Raw genomic sequence first — 12,351 nt, 5'->3', positions numbered from 1 at the left:
ACACACACAACATTCCACAATTTTGAGGCACTATCACATGTGACCAGGTCATGATATGTAGCTTCATCAGTAGTACCGCACAAGGGATAGGTCACTACATGCCCGAGAGGGTGATCTAGCTTTTACTTCGTAGTGACCACTGCACCCGACGCACCTTCCATGCATTCACATGCATCTTGGGTGGCATATCATCTTGCCAACTCAGGTTCTAAATCTTCCTTCACCATCCGGCCTCGATCTTGAGCCACCTGACGTGAATTTCTCTTCATGTTGCCACTGCCAGCTTATAAGCACTACAGACACTGAAATGTCCCTTCGAGCCATTGATACGTCTTCAACGTATCTATAATCTTTTATTGTTCCATGCTATTATATTACCCCTTTTGAATGTTTATGGGCTTTATTTTACACATTTATATCATTTTTGGGACTAACCTACTAACCGGAGGCCCAGCCCATATTGCTGGGTTTTTTTGCCTATTTCAGTATTTCGAAGAAAAGGAATATCAAACGGAGTCCAAACTGAATGAAACCTTCGGGAGCGTGATTTTTGGAACAAACATGATCCAGAGGACTTGGCGTGCAAGTCAAGAAGCTACCGAGGTTCCCACGAGATAGGAGGACGCCCCCCCCCCATAGGGCGCGCCCCCTGTCTCGTGGGCCCCTCGGACGTCCACCGACGTACTTCTTCCTCCTATATAAGCCTACGTACCCCGAAAACATCCAGGGAGCAGACGAAACACAATTTCCACCACCGTAACCTTCTGTATCCGCGAGATCTCATCTTGGAGCCTTCGCCGGTACTCTGTCGGAGGGGAAATCGACCACGGAGGGCTTCTACATCAACATCCTTTGCCCCTCCGATGAGTTGTGCGTAGTTTACCACCGACCTACGGGTCCATAGTTATTAGCCAGATGGCTTCTTCTCTTTTTTGGATCTCAATACAATGTTCTCCCCCTCTCTTGTGGAGAACTATTCGATGTAAACTCTTTTTACGGTGTGTTTGTCGAGATCCGATGAATTGTGGGTTTATGATCAAGTTTATCTATGAATAATATTTGAATCTTCTCTGAATTCTTTTATGTATGATTGCAAGTCTCTTCGAATTATCAGTTTGGTTTGGCCTACTAGATTGATCTTTCTTACCATGGGAGAAGTGCTTAGCTTTGGGTTCAATCTTGCGGTGTCCTTACCCAGTGACAGAAAGGGTTGCAAGGCACATATTATATTGTTGCCATCGAGGATAACAAGATGGGGTTCATATCATATTGCTTGAGTTTATCCCTCTACATCATGTCATCTTGCTCAATGCGTTACTCTGTTCTTATGAACTTAATACTCTAGATGCAGGCAGGAGTCGGTCGATGTGTGAAGTAATAGTAGTAGATGCAGGCAGGAGTCAGTCTACTTGTTGAGGACGTGATGCCTATATACATGATCATGCCTAGATAATCTCATAATTATTCGCTTTTCTATCAATTGCTCGACAGTAATTTGTTCATCCACCGTAATACTTATGCTATCTTCAGAGAAGCCACTAGTGAAACCTATGGCCCCCGGGTCTATCTCTTATCATATTTGCTTCCAATCTACTTTTATTTGCATCTTTACTTTTTGCATCTATATTATAAAATACCAAAAATATATTTATCTTATCTTACTATCTTTATTAGATCTCACTTTCGCAAGTGGCCGTGAAGGGATTGACAACCCCTTTATTGCGTTGGTTGCGAGTTCTTTGTTTGTTTGTGTAGGTGCGTGGGACTTTTGAGGAGCCTCCTACTGGATTGATACCTTGGTTCTCAAAAACTGAGGGAAATACTTACGCTACTATTGCTGCATCACCCTCTCCTCTTCGAGGAAAACCAACGCAAGCTCAAGACGTAGCAAGAAGGATTTCTGGCGCCGTTGCTGGGGAGGTCTTTGCTCAAGTCAAGACATACCAAGTACCCATCACAAACTCATCTCCCTCGCATTTACATTATTTGCCATTTGCCTCTCGTTTTCCTCTCCCCCACTTCACCCTTGCCATTTTATTCGCCCTCTCTTTCCCAATCTCCTCCTCTCTTTTTCGCTTGCATTTTTCTGTTTGCTTGTGTGTTGGATTACTTGTTGCCATGGCGCAAGATAATACCAAATTGTGTGATTTCTCGAATACATATAATAATGATTTCCTTAGTACTTCGATTGCTCCTCTCAATGATGTTGAGTCTTGTGAAATCAATACTGTTATGCTGAATCTTGTTATGAAAGATCAATTTGCCGGACTTCCTAGTGAAGATGTCACTACTCATCTAAACAACTTCGTTGATTTGTGTCATATGCAAAAGAAGAAAGATACGGATAACAATATTGTCAAACTGAAGTTATTTCCGTTTTCACTTAGAGATCGTGCTAAAGTTTGGTTTTCGTCTTTGCCTAAAAATAGTATTGATTCTTGGAACAAGTGCAAAGATGCTTTTATCTCTAAGTATTTTCCTCCCGCTAAGATTATCACTCTTAGGAACGATATTATGAATTTTAAACAACTTGATCATGAGCATGTTGCCCAATCTTGGGAAAGAATGAAATTGATGCTTTGCAATTGCCCTACTCATGGTTTGAATTTATGGATGATCATACAAAATTTTTATGCCGGTTTGAACTTTGCTTCTAGAAATCTCTTAGATTCGGCCGCGGGAGGCACGTTTATGTAAATCATGTTACGAGATGCTACAAAACTTCTTGATTATATTATGGCTAATTATTCTCAATGGCACACCGAAAGATCTTCTAGTAAAAAAGTGCATGCTATAGAAGAAATCAATGTTTTGAGTGGAAAGATGGATGAACTTATGAAGATGTTTGCTACTAAAAATACTCCTCTTGATCCCATTGATATGCCTTTGTCTTCTTTGATTGAGAATAATAATGAATCTATGGATATGAATTTTGTTGGTAGGAATAGTTTTGGAAGCAATGCTTATAGAGGAAACTTCAATGCTAGACTGTTCCCTAGTAATTCCTCTAATAATTATGGAAATTCCTACAATAATTCTTATGGTAATTTAATAAGATGCCCTCTGATTTTGAGAATAGTGTGAAAGAATTTATGATTTCTCAAAAGAATTTTAATGCTTTGCTTGAAGAAAAATTGCTCAAAGTTGATGATTTGGCTAGGAACGTTGATAGACTTTCGCTTGATGTTGATTATCTTAAACTTAGATCTTCTCCTCCTAAGCATGATATCAATGAGTCTTTCAAAGCAATGAGAATTTCCATTGACGAGTGCAAGGAAATAACCGTTAGATTGCGTGCTAATAAAGATAGCTTTATAAAAGCGTGTTCTTCTAGTTTCCATGAAAATAATGATGAGGATCTTAAAGTTATTGATGCATCTCCTATTAGATCTATGTTTTGCAATATGAATTTTGATGATTATGGGACTGATGATGAATCAACTTTACCTAGAAGGCGTCCCAAGAATTTGGAGTTTTTAGATCTTGATGCTAAATTTGGTAAAAGTGGGGTTGAAGAGGCCACAACTTTAAATAGTATTGAACCCACTATCTTGGATTTCAAGGAATTTGATTATGATAATTGTTCTTTAGAAGGTTGTATTTCCTTGTTGCAATCCGTTGTTAATTCTCCTCATGCTTATAGTCAAAATAAAGCTTTTACCAATCATATTGTTGATGCCTTGATGCAATTTTATGATGAAAAACTTAATTTGGAAGTTTCTATACCTAGAAAACTTAATGATGAGTGGGAACCTACTATAAAGATTAGAATTAAAGATCATGAGTGTTTTGCTTTGTATGATTTGGGTGCTAGTGTTTCCACGATTCCAAAAACTTCATGTGATATTCTAGGTTTCCATGATCTTGATGATTGCTCTTTAAATTTGCACCTTGCGGATTCCACCATTAAAAAGCCAATGGGAAGGATCAATGATGTTCTCACTGTTGCAAATAGAAATTTGGTGCCTGTGGATTTTATCGTTCTTGATATAGATTGCAATCTTTCTTGCCCTATTATCCTTGGTAGACCTTTCCTTAGAATGATTGGCGCGATTATTGATATGAAGGAAGGGAATATTAGATTCCAATTTCCATTAAAGAAAGGCATGGAGCACTTTCCAAAAAAGAATGTCAAATTACCTTATGAATCTATCATGCGGGCTACTTATGAATTTAGTGCCGAAGATGGCACTCGTTAGATCTATCTTCGCTTTTATGCCTAGCTCGGGGCGTTAAACGATATCGCTAGTTGGGAGGCAACCCAATTTTCTTTATGTTTTTTGTTTTTGCTCCTGTTTAGTAATAAATCTTGCATCTACCTTCTGTTTAGATGTGTTTTTATGTTTTAATTAGTGTTTGTGCCAAGTAGAACCTATAGGATAACCTATGATGATAGTTGATTTTATTCTGCTAAAAAACAGAAACTTTGCACGCACGAATATAATTTTGTTAAATCACAGGACCGTGATTTTGCATTGATTATTTTTTCTTCTGTTCAATAAACAAATTGTACAGGACTTCCTATTTTGGTAGGAGTTTTAGAGTTCCAGAAGTTTGCGTTAGTTACAGATTTCTACAGACTGTTCTGTTTTTGACAGATTCTGTTTTTCGTGTGTTGTTTGCTTATTTTGATGCATCTATGGATAATAAAATAGTTTATAAACCATATATAAGTTGGAATAAAGTAGGTTTAACACCAAAATAAATAAATAATGAGTTCATTACAGTACCTTATGTGGTGGTTTTGTTTTCTTTCACTAACGGAGCTTATAAGATTTCCTGTTGAGTTTTGTGTTGTGAAGTTTTCAAGTTTTGGGTAAAGCTTTTATGGACTATGGAATAAAGGGTGGCAAGAGCCTAAGCTTGGGGATGCCCAAGGCACCCCAAGATATTCAAGGACAGCCAAAAGCCTAAGCTTGGGGATGCCCCGGGAAGGCATCCCCTTTTATTCGCCACATGATATGTGTTTTGCTTGGAGCGTCGTGTATTATTTTAGTATTTGCTTTTTAGTTTACCACAATCATCCTTGCTGTACACACCTTTTGGCAGAAGCCTATTTGATTAGAATTTACTAGAATACTCTATGTGCTTCACTTATATCTTTTGAGCTTGATAGTTTTTGCTCTAGTGCTTCACTTATATCTTTTAGAGCACGGTGGTGACTTATTTTTGTAAAAATTACTAGTCTCTCATGCTTCACTTATATCTTTTTGAGAGTCTTTTAGAACAGCATGGTATTTGCTATGGTTATAAAATTGGTCCTAGAATGGTAGGCATCCAAGTTGGGTATAATAAAAACTATCATAGGAAGTGAATTGGATGCTATGATCAATTTGATACTTGATAATTGTTTTGAGATATGGAGGTAGTGATATTAAAGTCATGCTAGTTGGGTGATTATGAATTCGAAGAATGCTTGTGTTGAAGTTAGCAAGTCCCGTAGCATGCACGTATGGTTAAAGTTGTGTAACAAATTCGAAACATGAAGTGTACCTGGCTTGTGCATCCTTATGAGTGGCGGTCGGGGACGAGCGATGGTCTTTTCCTACCAATATATCCCCCTAGGAGCATGCACGTAGTACTTGATTTTTGATGACTTCTAAATTTTTGCAATAAGTATATGAGTTCTTTTGACTAATGTTGAGTCCATGGATTATACGCACTTTTACCTTTCCGCCATTGCTAGCCTCTTCGGTACCGTGCATTGCCCTTTCTCACCTTGAGAGTTGGCGCAAACTTCGCCGGTGCATCCAAACCCCGTGATACGGTACGCTCTATCACTCATAAACCTCCCTATATCTTACTTAAAACAACCACCATACCTACCTATTATGGCATTTCCATAGCCATTCCGAGATATATTGCCATGCAACTTTCCACCGTTCCGTTCATCATCATCATGACATACTTTACTTTTGTCATATTGCCTTTGCATGATCATGTAGTTGACATCGTATTTGTGGCAAAGCCACCATACATTATTTTTCATACATGTTACTCTTGATTCATTGCACCATCCCGGTACACCGCCGGAGGCATTCATATAGAGTCATATCTTGTTCTAGTTTCGAGTTGTAATTCATATGTTGTAATTAATAGAAGTGTGATGATCATCATTATTAGAGCATTGCCCAAAGAAAAAAAGAGAAAAAGAAAGAAAGAAGAAAGGCCAAAAAAAATAAAGGCCCAAAAAAAGAGAAAGAAAATAAAATAAATAAAAAGGGCAATGTTACTATCTCTTTTTCCACACTTGTGCTTCCACCTTGTTCTTCATGTAATGAGTCTCATATTTTTGTGCTTCAAAGTAGCACCATGTTTTTCATATAGTGAGTCTCATAAGTTGTCTCTTTCACACTAGTGGGAATTTTTCATTATAGAACTTGGCTTGTATATTCCTACGATGGGCTTCCTCAAATGCCCTAGGTCTTCGTGAGCAAGCAAGTTGGATGCACACCCACTAGTTTTCTTTTGTTGAGCATTCATTTATAGCTCTAGTGCATCCGTTGCATGGCAATCCCTACTCCTCATGTTGACATCAATTGATGGGCATCTCCATAGCCCGTTGATTATCCTCGTCAATGTGAGACTTTCTCCTTTTTTGTCTTCTCCACACAATCCCCATCATCATATTCTATTCCACCCATAGTGCTATATCCATGGCTCACGCTCATGTATTGCGTGAAGGTTGAAAAAGTTTGAGATTATTTAAGTATGAAACAATTGCTTGGCTTGTCATCGGGGGTATAGAAGTTGGGAACATCTTTGTGTGAATAAAATGAAGCATAGCCTAACTATATGATTTTGTAGGGATGAACTTTCTTTTGCCATGTTATTTTGAGAAGACATGATTACTTTGATTAGTATGCTTGAAGTGTTACTATTTCTTTTATCAATATGAACTTTTATTTTGAATCATTTGGATCTGAACAATCATGCCACAATAAAGAAAATTACATTGAGAATTATGCTAGGTAGCATTCCACATCAAAAATTCTCTTTTTTATCATTTACCTACTCGAGGACGAGTAGGAATTAAGCTTGGGGATGCTTGATATGTCTCCAAGGTATCTATAATTTTTATTGTTCCATGCTATTATATTACCCCTTTTGGATGTTTATGGGCTTTATTTTACACATTTATATCATTTTTCGGACTAACCTACTAGCCGGAGGCCCATCCCATATTGTTGTTTTTTCCTATTTCAGTATTTCGAAGAAAAGGAATATCAAACGGAGTCCAAACGGAATGAAACCTTCGGGAGCGTGATTTTTGGAACAAACGTGATCCAGAGGACTTGGAGTGCAAGTAAAGAAGCTGCCGAGGCTCCCACGAGATAGGAGCCCCCCCCCTATAGGGCGCGCCCCCTGTCTCGTGGGCCCCTCGGTCCACCGACGTACTTCTTCCTCCTATATAAGCCTGCGTACCCCGAAAACATCCAGGGAGCAGATGAAACACAATTTCCACCACCGTAACCTTCTGATCCGCGAGATCTCATCTTGGAGCCTTCGCCGGCACTCTGCCGGAGGGGGAATCGACCACGAAGGGCTTCTACATCAACATCCTTTGCCCCTCCGATGAGTTGTGCGTAGTTTACCATAGACCTACGGGTCCATAGTTATTAGCTAGATGGCTTCTTCTCTCTTTTTGGATCTCAATACAATGTTCTCCCCCTCTCTTGTGGAGATCTATTCAATGTAAACTCTTTTGCGGTGTGTTTGTCGAGATCCGATGAATTGTGGGTTTATGATCAAGTTTATCTATGAATAATATTTGAATCTTCTCTGAATTCTTTTATGTATGATTGAGTTATCTTTGCAAGTCTCTTCGAATTATCATATTGGTTTGGCCTACTAGATTGATCTTTCTTGCCATGGGAGAAGTGCTTAGCTTTGGGTTCAATCTTGCGGTGTCCTTACCCAGTGACAGAAAGGGTTGCAAGGCACGTATTGTATTGTTGCCATCGAGGATAACAAGATGGGGTTTGTATCATATTGCTTGAGTTTATCCCTCTACATCATGTCATCTTGCTCAATGCGTTACTCTATTCTTATGAACTTAATACTCTAGATGCAGGCAGGAGTCGGTCGATGTGTGGAGTAATAGTAGTAGATGTAGGCAGGAGTCGGTCTACTTGTTGCGGATGTGATGCCTATATACATGATCATGCCTAGATAATCTCATAATTATTCGCTTTTCTATCAATTGCTCGACAGTAATTTATTCGCCCACCGTAATACTTATGCTATCTTGAGAGAAGCCACTAGTGAAACCTATGGCCCCCGGGTCTATCTCTTATCATATTTGCTTCCAATCTACTTTTATTTGCATCTTTACTTTTTGCATCTGTATTATAAAATACCAAAAATATATTTATCTTATCTTACTATCTTTATTAAATCTCACTTTCGCAAGTGGCCGTGAAGGGATTGACAACCCCTTTATTGCGTTGGTTGCGAGTTCTTTGTTTGTTTGTGTAGGTGCGTGGGACTTTTGAGGAGCCTCCTACTGGATTGATACCTTGGTTCTCAAAAACTGAGGGAAATACTTACGCTACTATTGTTGCATCACCCTCTCCTCTTTGAGGAAAACCAACGCAAGCTCAAGAGGTAGCAGCCATGTTGCCAAGCAAGGAAATCATGTTGGTAGTATGGTGATGTGCGAATTCTCCATATGACCTCAACATCTGCAGCATCAAATTGTTGTTGCAACAATTGTATCTCCATGCCCCATTATTGTGTTGGAAATATGAGACCCTATTCAACCGACACTGATGTTTTGGTGTAATGGAATGATGTGTGGGCTACTAGGGATCTACGGACCCTGCCAAGTACATATAGAGGTGCCATTAGGAACCCGCTTGATAATACCTTTTTTCAACAGTTCAAACCAAGCTTCCCTCTCCCACTTTATCCATAATTGTCATGCGATATTGCCGCTGTTGAAAATATGTCATAGAGGCAATAATAAAATGTTTATTAGTATATTTCCTTGTTCAGGATAATTGTCTATTTTCATGCTATAATTGTATTAACCGGAAACCGTAATACATGTGCGAATACATAGACCACAATATGTCCCCAGTAAGCCTCTAGTTGACTAGCTCGTTGATCAATAGATGGTTGTGGTTTCCTGACCATGGACATTGAATGTCACGGATAACGGGATCACATCATTAGGAGAATGATGTGATGGACAAGACCCAATCCTAAGCATAGCACATGATCGCGTAGTTCATTTGCTAGAGCTTTTCTAATGTCAAGTATCATTTCCTTAGACCATGAGATTGTGCAATTCCCGGATACCGTAAGAATGCTTTGGGTGTATCAAACGTCACAACGTAACTGGGTGGCTATAAAGTTGTACTACAGGTATCTCCGAAAGGGTCTATTGGGTTGGCACAAATCAAGACTGGGATTTGTCGCTCCATATGACTAATGAGTTAGCCACGGGATCATGCGTTACGCAACGAGTAAAGAGACTTTCAGGTAACGAGATTGAACAAGGTTTAGGGATACCTACGATCGAATCTCGGGCAAGTAACAAATCCATGGACAAAGGGAATTGTATATGGGATTGATTGAATCCCAGACACCGTGGTTCATCCGATGAGATCATCGTGGAAGATGTGTGAGCCAATATGGGTATCCAGATCCCGCTATTGGTTATTGGCCGGAGAGGCATCTCGGTCATGTCTGCATGGTTCCCGAACCTGTAGGGTCTACACACTTAAGGTTCAGTGACGCTAGAGTTGTAATGGGAATTGTATGTGGTTATTGAAAGTTGTTCGAAGTCTCGGATGAGATCCTGGACATCACGAGGAGTTCCGGAATGGTCTGGAGGTAAATATTTATATTATATATATAAGTCCTATTTTGGCCACCTGAAAATGTTCGGGATTTTTTGGTATTATACCGGAAGGTTCTAGAGTGGAGCCCACCTACATGGGGGAACCCACATGAAAGTGGGTAGTGGGGGCAAGGCCCCACACCCTTGGTCAAGGCGCACCAAGATCCCCCCTTAGAAGGAATAAGATCATATCCCTAAGGGATAAGATCAAGATCCCTAAAAAGGGGGGATAACAATCGGTCGGGAAGGGAAAGGATGGGATTTCTTTCCTCCCACCTTTGCCAACGCCCCAATGGACTTGGAGGGCAAGAAACAAGCCCCCTCCACCTCTATATATAGTGGGGAGGCACATGGGAGCTAAACCCTTGACCCTGGCGCAGCCCTTCCTCTCCTACACCTCCTCCTCCTCCGTAGTGCTTGGCGAAGCCCTGCCGGACAACCACGAGCTCCAACACCACGCCGTCGTGCTGCCGGAGTTCTCCCTCAACTTCTCCTCCCCCCTTGATGGATCAAGAAGGAGGAGACGTCACCGGGTTGTACGTGTGTTGAACGCAGAGGCACCGTCCGTTTGGCGCTTGGATCGGGTCTTCCGCGTTTTGAATTGCTGCGAGTACGACTCCATCAACCGCGTTCTTGTAACGCTTTCGCTTAGTGATCTTCAAGGGTATGAAGATGCACTCCCTCTCTGTCGTTGGTAGCATCTCCTAGATTGATCTTGGTGACACGTAGGAATTTTTTTGAATTATTGCTACGTTCCCCAACATTGGTATCATAGCCAGGTTTATGCGTAGATTCTATGCACGAGTAGACCACAAGTAGTTGTGGGCGATGATTTGGACAATTTGCTTGCCGTTACTAGTCCTATCTTTATTTGGAGGCATTGTGGGATGAAGCGGCCCGGACCGACCTTACACGTACGCTTACGTGAGACAAGTTCCACCAACTGACATGCACTTGTTGCATAAGGTGGCTAGCAGGTGTCTGTCTCTCCCACTTTAGTCGGCTCGGATTCTATGAAGAGGGTCCTTATGCAGGGTAAATAGCAATTGGCATATCACCGTTGTGGCTTTTGCATAGGTAAGAAACCTTCTTGCTAGAAACCCATAGCAGTCATGTAAAACATGCAACAACAATTAGAGGACGTCGGACTTGTTTTTACAGGGTATGCTATGTGATGTGATATGGCCAAAAGGATGTGATGAATTATATATGTGATGTATGAGATTGATCATGTTCTTGTAATAGGAATCACGACTTGCATGTCGATGAGTATGACAACCGGCAGGAGCCATAGGAGTTGTCTTAATTTATTGTATGGCCTGCGAGTCAATATAAGCGCCATGTAATTACTTTACTTTATTGCTAACCGTTAGCCATAGTAGTAGAAGTAATAGTTGGCAAGACAACTCTGAAGACACGATGATGGAGATCATGGTGTCATGCCAGTGACGATGGTGATCATGCCACGCCTCAAAGATGGAGATCAAAGGCACAAGATGATATTTGCCATATCATGTCACTTTATGATTTGCATGTGATGTTTGTCATGTTTACATCGTATTTGCTTAGAACGACAGTAGCATAAATAAGATGATCCCTCACTAAAATTTCAAGGAATGTGTTCCCCCTAACTGTACACCATTGTGAAGGTTCGTTGTTTTGAAGCACCATGTGATGATCGGGTGTGATAGATTCTAATGTTCGCATACAACAGGTGTAAGCCAGATTTACACATGCGAAACACTTAGGTTGACTTGACGAGCCTAGCATGTACAGACATGGCCTCTGAACATGAGAGACTGAAAGGTCGAACATGAGTCGTATAGTAGATGCGATCAACATGTAGATGTTCACCATTGATGACTAGTCCATCTCACGTGATGATCGGACATGGCCTAGTCGATTTGGATCATGTATCACTTAGATGACCAGAGGGATGTCTATCTGAGTGGGAGTTCATTAAATAATTTGATTAGTTGAACTCATTATCATGAACATAGTCTAAATTGTCCTTGCAAATTATGTTGTAGATCAATAGCTCGCACTTTAGCTCCCTATTTTAATACGTTCCTAGAGAGAGACTAAGTTGAAAGTTATTGTGAGAAATTGTGCAGACTAGGGCCATAGTCTGAGGATTGTCCTCACTGCTACACAGAAGGCTCTTGTCCTTGATGCACCGCTCCGTGTGCCAACCCCTCTAGCGTCGTCTATGGATGTTGTGAACATCTGGCAAACAAGTTCTGATGACTACTTGATAGTTTAGTGCGCCATGCTTTACGGTTTAGAATCGGGGCTCGAAAGGCGTTTTTGAACGCCATGGAACATATGAGATGTTCCAAGAGCTGAAATTGGTATTTCAGGCTCATGCTGGTGTTGAGAGGTTTGAAACCTTAGACAAGATCTTTGCCTACAAGATGGAGGAGAATAGCTCAGCCAGTGAGCATCTGCTCAGAATGTCTGGATACTTCAATCGCTTGAATCAAGTGGGGGTTAATCTTCCAGAT

Source organism: Triticum dicoccoides, chromosome 7B (genome assembly GCF_002162155.2).
Source record: "Triticum dicoccoides isolate Atlit2015 ecotype Zavitan chromosome 7B, WEW_v2.0, whole genome shotgun sequence".
Lineage (NCBI taxonomy): Eukaryota > Viridiplantae > Streptophyta > Magnoliopsida > Poales > Poaceae > Triticum > Triticum dicoccoides.
This window is presented reverse-complemented; position numbering follows the sequence as displayed.